Source organism: Bombus pyrosoma, linkage group LG8 (assembly GCF_014825855.1).
Source record: "Bombus pyrosoma isolate SC7728 linkage group LG8, ASM1482585v1, whole genome shotgun sequence".
NCBI lineage: Eukaryota > Metazoa > Arthropoda > Insecta > Hymenoptera > Apidae > Bombus > Bombus pyrosoma.
Genome location: NC_057777.1, coordinates 11,434,045 through 11,455,771, shown reverse-complemented (window position 1 = coordinate 11,455,771; position 21,727 = coordinate 11,434,045). Strand labels below are relative to the sequence as shown.

The window sequence follows — 21,727 nt, the reverse complement described above, 5'->3', positions numbered from 1 at the left end:
GAGGGACAGAGATCTACTCCAAGCGGTCGTTATATGTTATCTGGAGTGGATGTCGCCACGAGGGAATCAAGCGTGGATGAGGAGGCTAAGAGCCTCCACCAAGACATGGCGGTGGTATGCGACGCATCCATGCCGCGATCCATACCTGGTGTAAGACGAGATGGTGTCGTTCATTTGTGGACCCTTGATGTCGCAGAGCTGAGGATGGGATGTGTTCAAACTCAAAGGCGGTATCAGAGGGTTCGCGAAAAACGGCTTCGCAACGAAGCCTGCTACCAGGCGTATCGCGAGATGCGGTGATCATTGCAGAGGGAGATCAAGATTGCCAAGGCCCGGATCTGGTTGGACCTCATCAAAGCAGTCAAGTCCGACCAGTGTAGGAGCCCATATAGAGCAGTTATGAGAAAGCTTCGCCCGAACCTCCCCTCCCCCGATAATGGCGGAAATGGTGTTGGCGCTGCTGCTGGAAGTCATTAAGATGCATTCCCCCGATAAGATAACATCGCACCAGAACAGACACGAACAACATCTTGGACAGTGAAGTGGGAGGGCAAATGGCAAGTCACGGAAGAAGAGCTGCAGGAGGTGACCAGAAGAATGGCCTTCCGCGACGTGGTGCCGAATCTGCACGAAGTCTCAGGCCGGGTCTGGGTGGACGCAATGAGGGTTATGGCTTCAAAACTTCGGCGCCTCTATACATGGTGTCTAAAGGAAGGAAGGAGTTTATTCCCAGGCGTGGCGGATGACTAGTCTTACTCCAAAAAGAGGGCCGACCAATAACCTCGCCATCCAGGTACCGTCCGATATGTCTGCTGGACGAGGTCGGAAAGCTCTTTAAGGGAGTTAAGAATTGTCTGGAGTCCGGCTGTCTGGAGGACTACATGTCGGGGCGGGTACCGGATTGGCACGAAAGCCAGTAAGGATATCGGAGAGGTTGACGCTGTCAGGCGCCTGCGAGCCGTTTTAGAGGCCATGGTTACACGGTATGATGTGTCGTTGGCGATACCTTTGGATGGTTTCATTGAGTTAAACACCATGTCATGGGACAGGATAGCGAAGGCCCTGGAGTTCTTCTACGTGCCCTACGATTTTGTTTGACTATTCTGGGCCTACAGCCTCAATGACGGGTGGATCGGGTACACCGGGAAGGAAGCGTATGACAAGGTGCTGCGCTGTCCGATACTTACGGGCACGGCGATGGTGTCTTACGTGGATGACACTCTGGTCGTGGACGGGGGGCGCGGATAACACGAAATATTACGTGTCGGAAAGGTCACAGTGGCTTTCTGCTGATGCAGATGTCGCTGCTGGGGTACTGCTGCTTTCTTCTCATTAAGGTGTCGTGGAAGAAAAATCGGACTACGATCGCCGGGATTTGAACCCGGGTCCCGAACGTTCGTAACTTGAGGCGCTAACTACTGCGTTGCCGTCGTCCGATGGTGATTGCTGTCGAGTACCGCCACAGGGTCTTTCCGGCAAAGTCGAAAGACATATGGTTTTACAACAGGAACATGAAAGGGACTTCTCCGCCCAGTTTGAGCATAAGCATGGCTGGGGAAGCCGTCGAAGTGGAGTTCCGGATGAAGTATCTGGATCTCATCATCGACAGCCAATGGAAGTCTGGGCCGCACTTTGATCTTCTAGTACCCAAGGTGCAGGCAGCAGTTAACGCTTTGTGCGGTATGCTGCCGAACATTGGCAGGGCTGGAGTCGCAGGGCGCCGAATATACGAGGGTATCGCCAGGTCCCGAGTATGGGCTGGCGATATGGTGGCGAGTCCTTCCGTTGAGGAAACTGCATAGGGTTACTGCTATCAACATTGTAAGGGGATATACCGAACGGTATCCTATGCGTGAGTTAGAGGCATTGGCGCTTAGGCGAAAATGTAAACGCCTAAATGCACTGGACTCAGTGGGCGGTGCAGCCGAATAGGCGACTCGAGATGTTCGGGGGCGGAAGAAGTGGCGTGGGAGGAACCAGTGGCGGTTCCAGCTATGCAAGAAAAACAGTGAACACCGAATAGTGTAAGCGGTCCTCCCAAGTTGGGAGGCTTGAGGGAGCCGTGATGAACTCCTACTCACATATAGGATGACGCAAGTACTCATCAGGATAAACAGTGTAATAAATAGAAAGATATAAAACCACAAGAAGTTAGAAAAATGAAAATGAGCATACCAGAAGAAATTGGAACTGCAAAAATGTATAAGCACAAGACTGAAGAGTGCACTTAACGAAATAAGGAGAGGACATTCCACAGCACATAAGACCAGAGCAAGAAGAATACAACACCGGCAGAGATAATAAGGTAGCACCAAAGGTATGAAAAATTATTTTGTCAGCGCATAATTAACACTCGCGAGAATTTTCAAGTAAATAAATATGTAAAGCATAACAGACAACACAAGAAATGAAAACAGACTATCGCCATGTTGGTTTCAGGACCGCTTTCAGTAATGACTAGCTAGTAGGAACACAAGAGCGCTGTAATACACTAGCTTAGTAGTACAGTAATATAGTAATATGATGTTAGTGATTCTGATTGGCTGTAATCAAATAAGTTTGCATGTTGGTTATTAGACCATTAAGGTCTAGTGGATAGCAAACTCATCAATGTAGAACACTAAGGCATGATTAACCGGAAATTAATAATGAATTAATTAATAAAATATAAATATATATACCATTATAATGGGAATAAGTAATATTCTAGACCTTAGGAATAGACATCGGTATTGTAAGTTACAATGACAACGTCGTGTATAAACCATTAAAATAATAAGTATAAAATAGTATAAAATAGATAAGGTATAAAGAGTATAAAAAGTGCAAAATAGATAAAGAGGTTGAACAATAGAAATTAATATAGTATCGGGGAAGAGGGCCTAAGAAATATCTAGCGAACCATAAACAATGTCCCGAGAGGCAAGGCGCCGATGGGACCATTTATGTGTCGTCGGTCCTTCGATTGAATAGTTTCGTAGAAAAGGCCTACGTAGCCTTGGCCACGAGCGGTCGCGGAACACGTGCGTGGTGGGTCTACGGAAAGACAAAAGATATGCGAGGGCAGTTCAGTTTTGAGTTTTAGTTGAGAAGTCGAAGGGAATCAGTCGAGAAGTCAGAGAGTGCGAGTTGCGTTGTCGACATAGTGTTGCTAGCGTTGTCAAGAGAGTGTGGTCCGCGTGAGAGAGAACGTTGGATCCGTTGTGTCGAGAGTTGTCTAGATTGTAGCGTGTTATTGCGATTAGTTCATATTAAACTACCATCGCTTTTCTGGCTATATCTGTACAATCTATTCATTGTAAATAAATTACAAATATCAGGATATAATAACAATATATTCCATTGACGATATTACATTAATAAAAGAAAGTTGACTCACAATAATAGAATGAAATAACTCAGATTTGTGATATATGACGGGTTCACATTATGATTAGGGTTAGGGGCTTGAAACGAATCTTCATTTGGATGAGACATTGTTGTTATGCGATAGAGGAGATATTTACTAGTGCTAATATGATTATCACAGAATTTGACAAGTAACCATGGTAATTAGATACTCGAGAAGCTAATGACAATGATCCTAGGTTCAGTAACGCAGCCGCGATCAACGGGGTGGCGAATTTACATTTCATCAAAGTCTAAGTTGGACTTTATGTTAAAACGTGGAGTAATCACTGACCGCAAAGACGTTACTTAACTCGTTGATGAGATCGTCCGAGAGAGTGTCTTTTCGCGACTCGATAAAGCAGAATAATAGCAAGAGAAATGTAAACATGATATCAACAATACATATAGCACAATTAATGGAATCCAGAAACAAAAATAAAAGATCAGATAGCCCAATAAAAAAGCCTTATTCCATAACATATTAAAACAAATACATGAAGGGCGTAAATCGCGCGGGTTAATATGTATCCTATTATTCAATCTTTAGGAAGACAAAGAAATGCGTTAAATGAGTTGTTTTGTTTTTTTATTAACAGTATACTTTTCAATTCGTTTAGGCATATACACTGCTAAGTGGAAAGAAGAATACATATAAACAAATTTCCTGCAGAAAGTGATAATTACATGGATAGAAGATTGTGAATCTAAGGAAAACGATGAAGATTTTTATCTAGTACAACAAACACTTCTGAGCTGAGAAGGAGAACATCCAGATTAGATCATCCAGGAAGGCTATCAAATTTCGGAAAACATAAACTTATAAATATAGTGTCTAGTCGTCGAAGTAAGAAAACCCCAAAAACAATGCAGAGTTTGCACAATTAAAAAAGAAAAGAAGCAGAATATGTTTTGTCTATAAATTTTGCAATGTTTCATTACATAGAAGCAATTGTTTTGAATGATATCACACTTTTAAAAAAATGTTAAACTGTTATTTACTTGAAAAAAGTCATTGCATGGATTGTGGAATATTATATAAATATTGATCTAAAAATGATTCTAATAGATCAAATAAATATTAATATAAATATCATAAGTAGTTTCGCCAAGTTTGAGTTAACATTTCTATAGGTATGAGAGAAAGCGCGTATATTCCCGCGCGATATCCTAGAGTCTAAACGATGTATCTGCGACCGAGTGAGAGGTAGACAGTACGTATGCAACAAGTGTACAAGGTGAAAACGTGAGTGTGTGTGTGTGTGTGTGTGTGGATAACGATAAGATAAAGTGAATAATATGCATAGTTTATATGCATAGTTAATAATATGCAAACTTTTCTTTCTTTTGTGAAGAGAGTTTTTATTTTTCATTCTTTTGGTCTCTTCTCTCTCGTTTCTTCTTCCTTTTCTTCTCTCCAGCGTCACATGAAGGGCACAAGTGATCAAGTCTTTCCACGGTTCTCCCTCCGTTTGCTATATTTTGCGAATAAAATTGTACTTCAAATCCACTATATCCAAATGTCTTTTCCTTTTCTTTCCTACTCCTCTACCTTTTTTTTGCATGTGGAGAAATCCTCATAGACACTCCGCCGCTGTGGGCAGCAGCAGAGTAATGTCGATCTCATACCGGTTAAAACTCCAAGATGGCCGGCCTACGCGTGTGACAAGAATGTCCCGTGATCTCGGTCTTCGCGAATTACTACCAGTGCACTCCCCGCGACCCCTTGATCGAGCTGGTCCTAATATATTGGTTCCAGTGAAAGTCATTGCCCCTAGCGCCATCCCCCTGCTAGTCGCGTCCATCACGTTACCCTACAAGGGTGAGAGTTTTTCTTTCTCTCTCTTTCTGCCCTCTCCTTTATGAGCATAACTCGCTCGTAGAAGAGACTGACAGCCTCGTATTCCTGCGACCCGCTCAGCATCGCTTTTACGATTGCAGAGGGGGTCAATCTCTCGCCTATGATGAGACGCAGAGTGTAGCGGGCAGCTCCCACGCCGAACGACACTACAGCTGCGCCGTGTCCCTGCCCTCCCCGCAGTAGTGACAAATGTCCGTCGTCTCGCGTCCGATTTTCATCAGGTACTCGCCGAACACGCCGTGTTCCGTGAGCACCTGTGTCATACTGAAGGACAGCGGGAGACCGCGGTGGCTCCTCCATGACTCCAAACTCGGGAGGACGGCCTTGACGCCTCGGTGTTCGCCTCCCTCGTTGATCATCTGAGACCGCCGCTGGACCCGCGCATCCTCTTCAGCGGTTCAAGGGTCGTCTGAGGCCGCCTGCTCAGTCGCATTCTCCCCGGGTTCCAGCGCTCTCATGCGGGAGTATCTCCGCTTGAGTACCAACGCTCAGATCTCCTACGGGGAAGACGCGACCAAAACAGTCGCCGACGCGTGGGATACCATTCGATATCCCCTGACGATTCTGATGGCGGTCACCCTGTGCAGCCTCCTTACGAGGAGAATGCTGCGACGACTCGTCATAAGATCGTCCGCCCACACCGGAGCTCCGTACATCACTCGGAACCGACTGACGCTCACGTATAATCGGCGCATCGCAACTCCCGCTCCGCCGACACCTCGGCACCTCAGCTATTCCCTCCCCCATGCTTATGCCCAGACCGTGCGGAAGAGACCTTCGCCTGTTTTCGCCGTAGAACCAGATGGCCTTCGACTTCGCGTTGTGTATGGAAAAGGCAGCTTGTCTCCCCCTCTTCGCACATTCTCCGATCCTCCCTACGAGTATTTCCTCGGGCCCATCGCCCCTGTCCCTGGAGTGATCTTCGCCGGTTGTTTCTCCTCTGGTTGTTTCTCCACCGGTTGTTTCTCCACCGATTGTTTCTTGTTGCCGTTTCTTCTTTCAACGGTCTGCCATTCCATGGCAGCCACTTGTCCTTCCTTGCTCGCTGGAGTGTGTAGAACTCTAGGCTCTACCCTTCTCGTGGCCTCGTCGGAGACGACCTCCTCTTCCCTTCTTATTTCGACGTTTTGGAGGCGTTCCTCCATCAGCTGGATCAGTGAGGGGCCTAGATCCTTCATTTTGCGTTAGATCGCGGTGAGACGCGCTGTCTCGTCGTTCTTCTCTGCCGTGGAGCGCGAGACACTCTTTTCGGAGCGCTTCGTTCTGCGCCTCTAATGCTGCTGTGCGTCCTTCCATTATTGCGAAAGCGCCAGGAGCGGGGACCATTATTCTCACCATCTCTGTTGCGTTCCATCCTTCTCTCAGCATCTTTATGTGTGTGGCCTTGAGGTTGCGAGATGTTTCGGCAACCTTGGTCACCTCAGAAGCTCGACGGAGCAGTTCCGCTCCTATGTGAGCCGTAGTGGATGTCCTTATCTCTTCAACCGGATCCGTGAGGAGCTCGGGAGATATACCGACCTTCCTTTTCTTCGCACGGGGCTCTTCGATAGCGGACGTCTCTTGTTCCTCCGACGTTTCCTCAGTCCGTAGGCTCCCCGTGCTCAGTACGGAGCGGCAGAACCCCTCCTCTCATGGTTTCATCCGCCTCATTATCCTCCGCTACAATTGTGTCCTTCTTTTCCCCATTAGGAGCTCAAAATGGCCACCTATAACCGCACTTGTCACTACCATCAGTCAATACCACTTTCAAATGCCCCGCGCGACGCGCTTTCGGCGCTCGTGTCAATATGGCGGCGTCCGTGTAGTTTGTGCACGGCGCTATTGTCGCACGTCCCAATATAGCTTCCTCACCGCCATAACCTCACGCGTGATTTTATTTCCCTTGTCACGTCTTTTCCAGACCGAATTCTGCTAGTTCTTATACCCACTTTTTTCATAGACACTAGCCATTTGCTCGGATTAACTTCCTTGTCCGAATTCTCCAGTTTTCCCGGATATTTCGATCATACTCACAGCTCCGTCCGAACACCCTCTCCGCCATGCAAACAAACCTGAGCGTCTCTCCTCCCATTCCTCTAGCTATATTTTAAATAACCCAGAGCGGTCGAGGCCCTCGAATCGTGGAATCGATAAAAATTGGACCGACCTAAAAGTAAGTGTAAAGCTCAGGAGTTTGTCGTATGGGTATTCAATTGTGTGTTCACTGTCGTTACTACTCGCACACCTAGTACAAATTGACAAATTTTTACAATTCATTAATTTATCAACCACAGTTGATTATTTTACAATCCACAGGAAAATGATAACATGCTCAATATTCCAGTTTGTGTTTCAAGATACACAAAAAATATATTTACACACTTCCTATACTACATATCTCATTGAACATGTGAAAACTCGCTAGTAGAATATAAATTATGAAAATACATCTAATTCATAACTATATTATGAAAATTATGTAAAGAAATATAAATAGAAGATAAATTTGAGATAACAAAATGATAACACGCGCCATACAAAATATATTCTAGAAAAATAAATGATTTCTTATATTAATTATATTAATATTTCATGTTTCACTTTCCTTGTAAAATATCTATTATATTTTGATGTACTCAGTTTTTTAATATTTTCATGTTAAATTATATTATTCTTTCAGAGCTATATAATTTTACTCCTTCACTATTTGAAGTTTCCTTCCACGAAACGATTTCCTTCAACGAGAGCCATGTCATGCTTTGAAATACAACTTTACAAAACATTTAATGTAAAAAAAGGGAGGTTATGATCCATGCTGATATGTACATATTTTCCCATTTGGAGTTAACGTCGCAAAAAGTTTCTTCTTGCTAAAATTTAATTTACGATAAGTATCTTCTGTTTGTTCTTCACTCATAATCACGGAAATAAGTGGTCGAAGAGGTAGTGTGCATCGAAATATAATATAATATGCTCAAATATACTAGAACTGCTAAAATATTCAACAAGGGTGATGGTATAGGCAATCGTCATGCAAAACAGATGACTAGCAACGGTGTCATCGTAAGTAGCTTGTTTTTTCTTGTTCCTTATTTTGAGATTTAGTTTCCCTTCCATACATTCGTCAACTCTTTGTCTTCTCCTTATTTCCCCTTCCTTTTTTACTCACGTAGGGGCTCATTTCTTCGCCCGCGAACAGAGTATGTAGCTGATCTTCATCGAACAAACTTGTCCGAACGTCTCACCAATTTACGAATATTTGCACATAACTTTAATACGCATCTTCATTCGTCACTTACTCATTGAATGAATTTGAGAGACAGCGATTCTGACGCGTTTTCCTCTAAGCATTATCATCTTAGGAGTGTTCCTATTAGAGTATATATGTTTCGTAACGGTAATAAATACACCGAGTACGATGGACTTTCTTCATACGGAGCAAATTTCTGATGCCTAGATTTACTACTATAAATCAATGCATCATTTGATCGAGCAGTTTCAGGAAACAGTCCGAGTTTAATTTGGTAGGACCGACATTTCACAGATATCATTTATATACGCGGGTCAGCGTATTCTATATGTTTAGTATAGTTTAAAATGATATCTTATAGAATTCTCAAATCTGAGTCGAAACTGTATTCGTGAGCAGTTGCAGTTTCCATACAGGCATGTATGTATGTTTTCACTTAAAGCCTTCTTGACTATGTTTTCTTTGCACATTGTCTATTGTCAGCCTTGAGTGCAGTGAGATCATATTTGAAGCTCTCGAAAAATTAGTGAATAAAATAATTGCCAAACAAATCGAGAGAAAAGGAGCGTTAGATACTCGTCTTATTAAATTATCACACGTTAAAAATTGTTTACTTTTCATTTTTACTATTTATATTATTTATATATTATATTAGTTCTTCCTTTCCAGTAAAATTACGTAAAACTGTTGAGGTTATTAGATGTATAATGAGAGAGACGCGTGGATAAATTATAAGGTAGAAAAATACATTTGAAATACGGAAGTGAAAAGTACAAAAATTGAAATAATAATATGAGCTGGTCCAGATCCGCACGCTAGCAGTGTTACTCTATAACTGAAAAACCCCGATGCCAACGTCGCCTGTTTATGGTCTGCCTTCGTCGTAGTCTTTTGTCTATGCGCTGTCGATAGCTTCAGTGCTTTAGAAAGCTAAAAAGACCAGATGTAGAGTTTTCTTGAAAGCGGTGACCTTCAACAAAAACGCATCAATGTTTGCTTCTCTCCAAATAACTATTATGAGGATTATCCAATCTTCATCAAGAGAACCATCACTTTTTTTATTTCATATTGAAAAGTTTTTCGCCAGAAATTCTAGAAATTTTGGAAGAATGGATTATTTAAGTTGCGTGAAAGATGAAGAAAGGTTGTGGAACAAAATGGCACTTATATAATTCAATAAATGAATATTGAATCGAAATGTAAATCGGAACGAATTTTTCGTGCAATCCAATACTAATTTCAAATGAACCTGTGATGCCTCCATCATATTTCCTGCTTTTATCACTCAAACTGTCATATAATATTCGTTTGTTTTTCATTAAGTGTCTCCTGGATATGAAAATTTGCTTACTAATTTATGACGTTTATGTATTATATTATAATAATATATATTCTAGGATACTTACATATTTGTTATATATTTTAGCAATTGCAAAATTGGGTAGTATTAGAGAACACACGGAGAGACGATTTAATACTTTGTCGTAATAAATTTTTTTAACGATATAATATAATCTCAGATCACACGCGCTGGTTATAGATTTGCGCGTTTTCAACCATATTTGCCAAGTTCACGGCAGAAATCATTTGTTTATGCGGAGATAACGAAAATTGACTGTCTTCCCATATCTATGATTCTGAGCTCTGAATGAAAATCGATGCGTCATAACTGTGTGACGCTGGCAGTGAACATGTTAAGAGAATCTTAATTAGCCAAGGCCCTGTTTTTAATATTTGATTTCATTCGACTGCATTTGGCCTTCTTTCATCTACTGGCCGTCGGTTTTTCTTAATCGCTATGCAAGCACGTGTTGGCGCACGGGTGTGTGTCGCTAACGAGTTTTACTGCCTTGGCTCCCATTGTTGGCATGACATACGGCCAGCGTTACAGTTACGTCATTATTTCATTCTAACCACTTTTAGTTAATTCTGACTGGGACAATAGATCATGGGAGTTGTGGTGTCTTCATAAGAGATATCCTCCTTTCTCCCATGGGTTATTTACATTTTCCATTTCTGCTGCTATATTTTTATTCATTGTAATATAATTTGACACTACGTTTGATGTACGGTACCAGGAGAAATGAGAACATTCTCAATATTATATGTTTTACGAGTTTATATTTTTTAAATGTTATATTTTATAAATTATATACATGCAGAAAAGATATGGAAGTTATAGAAGGAAATCTAAGTAGAATCTTGTCATATTTTTTATTGATTACTATTAAGGTGTTTCGAAAGCAAAATGATAGCGTATAACTTTACGCAATATTTAGTTTTATTTCTCACTAAATTTTGCAAGTAAATCAATTAGTCAATCAAAGTAGGACTATATATACATTACAAATAACTATATCGTGATCAAAATTACAAAATTCATTAATGGATATTGAAACATAGTAACACAATCCTTAGAAAGGTCTGTAAAATATAACACAAGGGTGAGCAGAGAGCAATCGCTGGTATTAACAAAAAAGGATATGCCAAAATAGTAGGCCTTATCAAACGAGCAACGTTTTTTGCAACGATGTAAACATTTGAAACATCCAACACTGAAGCACTGGATATTATTCGCCTCTCAGTGTAGAGAAAAACTATAGAAATTACGAAAGTACGTTATGCAGTGTAGGAAATACCGAAGAAAAGATGAATTTAGTGATGAAAAATAATTTAACTGCAATGTGTTAGATGGGCGACATTGTAGAGTATTCACGAAGTTCCTAAGAATCATGCAGTACTAAACGATTATTGAGATACAAGAAAAGAAGAAAAAAAGTGTAAAGATTAGATACGATATACGCGTTACGAACTCTGAAACGGAAACAAAAAGAAGTTGCGCTTAGAATATGCACATGCTGGGTAGTGGAGAAATGATACTTATAGATATATACAAGGTGTTACGTCGCGTGGGACATCTGCACGCCATCCCTCGTTACCTGGCAGCCAACGGCCAACCTACAGTCTTCCCGATTCTCAATAGACCCCGGACCCACCATAAAACGTTAACCTTTAGCTTCATTGTTTCCACACATGTTTGCCAGTCTAATTACATGTCTGGAGAATTTTCTAATTCTCGAAGTATTTTCAGTTTTATGGCTGGGTCTTGGAAAGGTCCTTGAGTTTATTAGGCGCTCTTAAGAATCACGGAGAAAGCGGACAGTCACCGGATGGCAAAAGCTAACACATGTCCATCGTAAAAGGCTGTTTTTCATCAGGAGCAAAGTCCACCGCCGCTCTACGTTGGTGGGAGACTTCTGCATATCCTGTTCATTAGAGTGGGTCATCACCGATCGGCATCGCGGATCGTTACCCTCACTTCCTGGACGAAAAGTGTGAACAGCCAATCCGCGTTCTTCGGTCAAAGGGCGCACCCACACCAAGCTTTCCTCCGAGACACCTTAAGGGCAGTTCAGTTTTCCAGTTCAATTCTCGTTCAGTTCTCGTTCTGTTCTCGTTCAACTCTCGAGCAAGTGGTCAAGCAGTCATCACCACGTCTCTCTCGTTCAACTCTCGAGCAAGTGGTCAAGCAGTCATCACCACGTCACTCTCGTTCAACTCTCGAGCAAGTCATCAACAAGTCACTCTCGATCAAGTCGTCAATAAGTATTCAGTTGAGTACAGTCAGTCAACGCAACGATACTAAAAGAGTCTCAGGTCGTACTCACTCGTCGTTGTTCGTACACACATTCATTATTGTATAACACCGAAGTTGTTGGATCGATTAAATATATAGTAACCTGTTAACCGCAGCGTTATTTCAATTAATCACCCTTATTATCCCACAAGAAATAAGGGATCGTACGATTCGTGGCGTCAATTAGTCAATCGTAACGGGAATTTACGACTCTCGTTGGCGCGCTTCTTCGAGATCGCGTATCCCCGCGAACGTGCGAAAGTTCACAAGGAAAAAGATAATAACGGATGGTTTCTTTCGTTCGTGCACTTATATCAGATGACCATGTGGTCAGTATGAATTTCTGTAATAACATCATTGGATGAAATGGAGCTAATTATTCCTGCGCGATATGATACGCAGCATACACCAACCTTCTAATTATGGAAATTTCATCATTTTATAGATGAATATATTTGTATGAATTGAATATACAATCATCTCTAAAGAAATTACATGTAGAATTTTAACATGTTTTTTTTTTGACATAAAAATTGTGCAATGTGATCAAGCGACAGTAATATAAAATAATATCAAGTTGCAGTTTGAACAAAAAAACGAAATATTTACTTGTGTAATATTCACAAATAAAACTATGCAATTGTGAGAAAGATCGCAATCGATCGAAAATGTTGTACGACTCAAAAGAGTTTCTTAAAAAAAGTTGAAAGAAGTGTTCACTAGATCATGTGAAACAAGAAAGTATTCACATAATGACAACTCCGAGGCTCTACTTCCTGGGATTATGGGATTTGGAGGTCCAGTTCTACCCCAGAAATCCTCGTAGAGCCTCTTCACCTCCCTTGCCACTGGCAGCTGCTTGCCTCGTTCTAAGTAAGCCAAGTCATCGTTGATAATTACATCAGTAGAGGTTTATGTGCGGAGGATAGTTGGTCGGCGAGGTTTAATGGGCGAGATTGCTTGAAAATAATAAATTAATATACAGCCCGTATACGTGAGTCGTTAGTACTGTTGAGAATTTTGGATCTTTGAAGCCGAAATAATGTTATGGAAACACAAAATTTACACCTTTAATTAATGTTTGAATAATTATACATTTACTTAATGGACGATCTCTATTATATTTATCGATACATATCTGCACGCGTCTCAGCACTTTCTTCTATACCCGACTATTAACCGACTGTCCTTCCAGATGTTTCTAACGACTGAACTGTTTACATTCATCTGTTTTCGAGACGCCGCGCACACACATACTTCCACACACTGATACTCGCATACAAGTATTCTTACTGCGCGTTTAACCTAGTCCAGCACAGAAAATTATACATATCTCAACAAGTACAAAGTATAAATCGCAAAATAAAATCACGGATAAATACTCGTTAATGCTCGTCGCGTAACTCGGTAAATACTCGTGACACTCGGAGATACTGTAAATACTGTCCTGTTTTCGGTTGCGTCTGTTTATTTATACTGGTCTAGGGAGAGCCAGAAAATTCAAATTCGTCTTCATCCGACGGTTGCATGTAGCGACGACATTGTTTTGCCTGGAGTTTATTTGTCATTACGTTTCATGCGTCAAGGCTGTGTCAATGCCCCGAGGCGAAACAACACCATGAGTCGCTCTCGATTTGCGTCGTCCTTTGACTCCTGCGCCGTTACACATCGGCCAACTTCCTTGGACATACTTTAGAGACCATGATTTCTCAAAGTATTTGTAGATACAGAATCCATTTATCGACAATGAAGGCGAAAAATTTGAGCTGACAACCATCGAAAAGGAAAAATTGATAGAATTACCATGCGATAGCTTACTAAAACAAAAGTTTCAAAATGAAACCTTAATTCAGTTGTAGATGAATTTCAGTAGAGAAAATGAATCTCTGTATTACAAAACAATGCAAGTTCTTCTACCGCTTGTAACGTCTCATTTATGCGAAACGGGCTTTTTGGCACTGATTGCAATGAAAATCAAATATTGAGCCATGCTAGTAGTCGAAAAGAGATATAAGTGACACTCTCCATATTGCCCTCAAGATTTGACAAACTTTGTGCCAATAAACAAGAACATCTCTCGCATTAAATTGTGATGTGATAGATGTAGTTGGTTTAAATGATTAAAAAGAAGTTAATATAAAAGTAAATATACATATACATTTTATAGCAAAATCTTGTTATTTACTATTCTGTTAATTGTAGTTTTCAATTGTTTGTAATAATGTTTTTTTACTTATTATTTACTTACAATTCTCAATGGAAATTGATTGTAAAATTCTCCTAAATAAAGGGAAAAAATATTCAAGAACTGGGGACAGAAGATTTCCAAAGAAAAAAGATTTTTTGCAAATGGATGTCTTGCAAAATTCAACGCAACTCTAATTTTCCTGCAAACATCTTATTCAATGCAATGTGAAGGAGGTGGACCCGTTCAAGCTAGGTCTAGTGGCACAGAGTCTAGTTCGAAAAATTAAAACGGGACGCGAGAACGAAATGGACGTTGACTCATCGGCCGAGCTAACGAACCAGACTGGTTACTTTACTCTATACGCAGAAAGAAATAGGATATACTTAACAATAAAGGTATCAACGAAAAGTCAGCCAGTTGGAAAACTGAGGGACTATAGTGGGAAATCCGAAGAGTATGCGGAGGAAATATCCTCCTTCTCGGAAGAAGAAGATAATAAGGCAATAAGCCCCATGGATACTTAAGGGTTTGGTTAAAATTTTGGAAGCTCTTATGTTAAATACAGCAAGGATTATGAAGAAACTAGAAATTTCAGTTAAGAGAGATCCAGTAATAGAAAAACTAAACGCCGATAATGCGAAATAACTAAAAAGCAACATATTCGTTATTATCGGTGATTCCCAATATTTCTATAAGAAAAAAATGACCATATTTTAGATATGTTATTTTTTTCAGCAACAAGATATGGTTTCATCTAGATAGATATATCAACTCGTAGAATAATCGAACATATACCACTACCAATCTTGGAGAAATTTGGGAGATACCAGTGCATACGACTAAGATTGGTGTATGGTGCGCTACATTGCGGAAATGAACAATTAAAGGAGCATGAAAGATGTTGCTGATGTTACAGACTCGGAAAGTAGTAACAGGGTAACCACGTCTGACAAACATCCTGCAAACCACAGCCATCGAAGCAATAATGAGATAGTAACAGGATAGCCACGCCTAATATTCATCCAATGATAACACCTCTAGAAAGACTAAGCCGTACTACATAAACCTTCCCAAATCGGCACATAGAGCATGGAAAACGATGATGGAAGATTTTTTTGACGACAGAAACATCTCAAATGGTATTCTGGCCTATACGATTGATATACCGATTTAACATCTCCGAATTTCTATCTCTGTGGGATGTTTGAGACTGATGTGTACAAATTGAAACCGCTGAGGAGAATATCGAAAGGCGCGTGTCACAAATAAGTGAAGAAATATTATTAAGCGTCTTTAGAAACATGTTACGAAGAAATAACAAATATACTGAAAATCAAGGCGGGCATATTTAACAATATTTGTAATTATTTTTATGCATATTAATTGTAAGTAATCGATCCTTATCAGGACCGCCAAATTACGCAATGAACCATTATCGAGATCCCCGAACTTTAAAACGACGAAATTTTCGGCCCTCTCGTTAAGTGGCGAAAAAACTGAGTTACAGTTAAATGTACGCGAAATTACATTAGAGAAATTAATGCAGCGTTCAAACGACAATTGATAGTCCAGTCGAAATAAACGTTGCTCAGAGAGTCGAAAATTTGTCTCTTCAAATTTTAAGCGGATGCGAGTTATCCACACTACTTCGCGGAACTGATCATTGGAAGCAGTTTCCGGTGTTTTCTTTGATCTGTTCCAGCGATAACGTAATTATTCATAAATTGCCAAGATAAGAAAAACAAAGTTTTCATACTTTTTATTTCATTGTGATAAAACGATTTAATTGGATTCTTGAGAATCTTACGATCAAAATGATGTTGTACGATAGCTAAACTCTCGAAATGCGCAACGTTCGGTCAACTCCACAGAAGACGATGCCTAGGTCCAACACAGCTCTTTGAAGTTACAATGAATGTTGATACTAAATCCGTCGTTTAGAGGTACCTTTGGCTTCTTATGACACTAAGCTAAACAACTTCCGTTATTTGCTGACTAGTCCTACTGGATCCTGACACTGGTTAAATTCTATTTTTTTAACTTTATTTGTCTAGATATAAAATCTGTAAGGTATCTCGTCGTATCTCGTATATTTATCGTATTCCCAAAACAACGATCCAAAGACAAGTAACAGCGGTCAGTTTGTGAAAAGTGATCGTTAACAAATCTTAAATTACAACGAAACGAAATTGTTCAATACCTTAAAATTGAAAATTACCGAACTAAGTAGGAAAAAGGCCACAATGTTTGTAAAAACACTGAATAATTATATTATAATTCACCAATATCTCTAGCAGGTTAGCACGATATTTAACTTAAGAAAATTACATCGTAATTATATTTCAGGTATGCATGAACCAAAATGCTAATCATAAAAAGAAATTTGATATATGTGGGGAAAAACCGTGTTACGTCGCATGAAATAATCCGTACGCCATTCCTCGTTGTCTGACCGCCAAAGGTCCAGCTACCGTTATTCAGGCCCTCAATGAACCTAAGTATCCAATCTAAGTTACCCTCACATTCCTAACGAAAAATGTGATCAACGAATGCGCTTTCCTCGTACTTCAGACACCCATAAGGAGCTTTACTCCGTAGTAACACGACAGTCAGTCAAAACTCAGTCACCAACGCGACAAGTGCAAAGACTCTTTCCTAGACGCTAAGTTACTGAATCCAGATTTCGGCTCATGGACGCGATGGGGGTTGTTTGCATGGTGAAGAGGGAGTTAGAACGGAGCTGTGAGTGTCATCGAAATCTCTGGGGAAACTGGAGAATTCGGACAAGGAAGTTAATCCGAGGAAATATATTGGGACGTGCGACAATAGCGCCGTGCACAAACTACACGGACGCCGCCATATTGACACGAGCGCCGAAAGCGCGTCGCGCGGGGCATTTGAAAGTGGTATTGACTGATGATAGTGACAAGTGCGGTTATAGGTGGCCATTTTGAGCGTCTAATGGGGAAAAGAAGGACACAATTGTGGCGAAGGATAATGAGGCGGATGAAACCATGAGAGGAAGGGTTCTGCCGCTCCGCACTGAGCACAGGGAGTCTACGGACTGAGGAAACGTCGAAGGAATAAGAGACCTCCGCTGTCGAAGCGCCCCGCGCGAAGAAAAGGAAGGCCGGCGGATCTCCCGAGATCCTCGCGGAACTGGTCAAAGAGATGATGGTATCTACTACGGCGGACATAGGAGCGGAACTGCTCCGTCGAGCTTCTGAGGTGACCAAGGTTGCCGAAACATCTCGCAACCTCAGGGCCACACACATGAAGATGTTGAAAGAAGCGGCGAGGTCCATTGCCGCTGGCGCAACGGAGATGGTGGTAAGGATGGACCCCGCCTCTGGCGCCTTCGCGATAATGGAAGGACGCATAGCAGCATTAGGGGCGCAGAACGAGGCGCTCCGAAAAGAGTTGGCCTCGCGTTCTACGGCAGAGTAGAGCGGCGAGATAGCGCGTCTGTCGGACGCAGGATCGGAGAAAGTGCGAAGAGCGTGACGATCACGCTGAAGGATAGATCGGGCCAATCCTACGGAGGTGTTGGCCGCAGCCAAGGACAACGTCCCTCTGACTGAGGTCGGTATCAAGGCGGTAGGGATGCGTAAAACTATGACCCGAGGCATCATTCTGGAGATCTCTGAGGGCCAGAAGAGGGCGGAGGCCGCTGCGATCGCAGTACAGCTGACCCGGATCCTGGATCTGAGCAAGGTCCGCGTGGCGACACCCTTCCGAGCCGCTGAAGCAAGGATGATCAAAATAGACATTTCGGCTACCAAGGAGGAAATCAGGAACACCTTGGCGAAGGAGGGTGGTTGCAAGGCGGAGGACGTCTAACTGGGAGACATCCTTTGCGGTGGTGGCTGAACCATACAGAGTTCTGGATGCTTCGGACTGGGCCGGAGATACGGACGAAATGGTCGCCGTCACCTGGACATCAACGACGGGAGCGTTCGCCCATGGAATCCCGGTGGAGCGCGGCAACGAATACGTCGCGGTCGAATGGGCAGGAATGGTGGTGGTGGGCATGTACGTGTCACCCAACAGCGGATGGGCAGCGTTCGAGGAGTTGCTGGACGAGGTTGGCGACTGCGCCAGGCGGCGCCTTCCTCGGCAGGTGCTCGTCCTGGGAGATTTCAACGCACACTCCACGGAATGGGGAAACCTTAAGACCAACGGGCGCGGCCGCGCGCTGTCAGATTGGATCGCGGTCACCTTCTTTGAATAGAAATTCGTAATACTCGCAAGTTTAATATTTCAAGTCTTGGCATAATCATTCATTGGTTCGGTGTAATTAATACTTGGTTAGATACATGTCGACATTTGTTTGATTCGTTAAGAATTAAAATAGCGAATGAATGATTTTGACGGGAATTGTATTCTTCTATACGAAGAAATGTCAATAAAAAGATATTTTAGTTTCCACTGAAGTGAAAAAATTATTGAAGGTTTTGAGGATTTCGAATTTTGCAGAATAACAAGTAGTGCGTAGTTTTTTATAATAAGCGATTTGCTTAGTAATTGGAAATAACCAATAGTATTTTTTGTTTAAAAAGAATGGAATTGAAACTAATCAATTATCAAATGCATTAGGTGCTATTTTAGACGCCTTATACTTTGGAAAAGGTGGAAAATGTCTCAATTCGACATGTATATTTTTCTTTTTGCTATGTTTACCGATTTTTCGGAAACGGCTTGATGAAGCGGAATGACACTTTTTGCTCCTTGTAAGACATAATTTCCCGTTGGTTCAGTTACAAAATATTTTTCTATTTCTTTTTTATAAACTATCTTTTGTTTTGCAAAAATCCAATTTTTATGTATACAAATTCATCAGTTATTCTGGATTGGATCGAGTTATCGAGATGAAACCTTTTGCATCCTTTAAGGGTAGTCCCTTGACTGGTCCCGTTTGCAAAATGTCTCCAATTTGTTCATTGTTAACTATTATTATTCCAAAGAATTCGTTATTTATCAAATCATTTACGTCTGCTCAGTGATTGAACTGCAATTATTACTGATAACGAGATGTTTCTAAAACAACAGCCTGGGCAAGTAGTTTGAAATCGTGTTTCTCAATCTAGGCTTCAACTCGTGTTTCCATTGCAGGAAACATTGGCTGGTTGTTATTGTTGTTGTCGTATAAGTGAAATTTCTTGACATAGCTGCGTACATCGTATTTTGTCTCTAATATTTTGGAGATGTAAGGCTAGAATAAAATTGTCTTTCATTCGCTTATATTAATTTTTACTGTCCATAAGTAGCCATGCATTTTGTTGAATATTTGTTGTAGATGGCTTTCGAATTTTAATGCTTTATTGTCTCTCGCGTATATTAGTAGGCCATTCGCGAATGCTATCGCTTTTTTATTTTTATCGCTATTTGCGCTACAATTTACATCGCTATATATTAAATAAAACGGGGGAGTTCACGGCTTCTTGTTATAGGTCGTCTTTGATTTTAGATACTTTGGTTGAACTGTTCTGGCTGTTACGTAAAATTATTTGTTACGTAACATGTTCTCAATTATTTCTATTATTTGATGTGGAAATTTCTTTCTGAGATTAAAGAAAGGTCCATCCAGCCAGAATGAGTTGAATGTCCCCTCTAAATCTATGAACACCACTCGGACGCCATCGCTAGCGTTTCTTGTCCAACAGATATTTGGTATGAAGTTTGAAATTGCGTGTATTGTTGAATGCTTGAATCTAAAGTCAAATTGAATGTGTAGATTCGAATATTTTATTACTAATGGGCAAGAGGTGGCTAATAGTATTATTGCTGCCTTTTCTTTTTAATGCTACTACTTGGTTGGGTGGTAGTCGTAGATTATAAAGGTTCTTTTTTATTATTATTTAATTGCGATTTTACAATTTGCCCAGAGGGACATTAGGTAAAATGTTATATGTTATAAATACATAGCATGTGGATGGTTACCCCCCGCGGGGTACCATCTCCGTGTTTGTTAGGTTATATCCTTTATGAGATCAGTTGGGTGTTTCCTTTTTAGTCTTCTTTCTATGCTTGTATTTATCGTTTCCGCAGCCAGCCGGTTTGGGTGTGTTGTTATTCTTTCTCTGTATCCTTCCGCGCATCTGGTAATCTCCTCCTTGACCGTTGGTATTCCCAGGTCCTTCCGAATATCCTCATTTCTAACGTACCATGGGGCGTTTACTATTGTTCTAAGAATTTTTGCTTGTAATGTCTCTATTTTATTTATATGGCTGTTTTCTGCTGCCTCCCATAGTGGTATTCCGTATGTCCAGATTGGTTTTATAATTGTTTTGTATATTTTTAGTATATTTTCTATGCTTAGTTTGGATTTTCGACTTGTTAGCCAATGCATTTGTCTCCTTGTTGTCTGTATTTTGTCTATTATTGATTTTATATGCTGTTTCCATGTGAGTTGTGCATCTATGTGGAGTCCTATGTATTTGACTTGTCTTGATTGTCTTATGTGCGTGCCATTCAGTAGGATGTCTGGTGGCGTCTGTTTTCGCAATGTGAATGTAATATGGTTGCATTTGTTGGGGTTTGCTTTTATTTGTTTAACTTGCAGCCACTTTTCTATTTTTGTGATGTGTTCTTGTAGTAATGTGACTGCTGTTTCTGGGTTAGTGTGCCTGACTAGTACAGCTGTGTCGTCCGCGAATGTCAGTATTTTGCTGTTGGTAGTTGTTGGTATGTTGGCCGTGTATAATGTGTATAGTATTGGTCCTAGGACGCTTCCTTGCGGAACCCCTGCCTTGATGTCTTTAACTTCACAGTATGTGTCCTTGATTTTTATTACGAAGGTTCTGCTGCTTAAGTAGGATTTTATTAATTGGTATATTTGCTCCGGGAATTGTTTTCTGATTGTTTGTAGCAGGCTTTCGTGGTTCATTTTGTCAAATGCTTTCTCGATGTCCATAAAGAGGGCTGTACAGTATTGTTTGTTTTCTAATGCTAGTATTATTTCATTAATGAACCTGTGCATTTGCTCTATCGTGGAGTGTTTGTTTCTAAATCCAAATTGGTGATCTGGTATTAATTTTTCCTTCTCTATTATTGGTTTTAGGCGGACGTATATTATTTTTTCTAGTATTTTTGAAAACACAGGAAGTAGCGATAGTGGTCTGTAAGATGCAGATTATAAAGGTGATAGACTTTTTAAGACTAGTAGGGATATTGTCAAGACTTGATGATCTTTTATTGTTCAGTTTTTTTAAGGTTGACTTTAGCTCATTATAATTTGTGAAAAGGTTCGATGGGATTAAATCTGTGTCTCGGTTGGCAGCTATGTTTATGTTGCTGAATGTGTATATATTTTTGTTGTTACGTTTGTCTTTGTCTATTTGTTGCTTTATTTTGTTCATTGGTTTGTTCATATTTGCTAGTTGCTTTTTCATTTTGTTATTTCGTGGATTCCTTTAAAGTGTGCTG

General features: G+C 40.9%; 1 protein-coding gene across 3 annotated transcripts in view; it reads right to left on the bottom strand.

Annotated features, from left to right (window-relative positions):
• Window positions 1–21,727, bottom strand: part of LOC122569945 — a 101,795-nt gene that overhangs the window by 13,575 nt on the left and 66,493 nt on the right. The window lies entirely within an intron of this gene.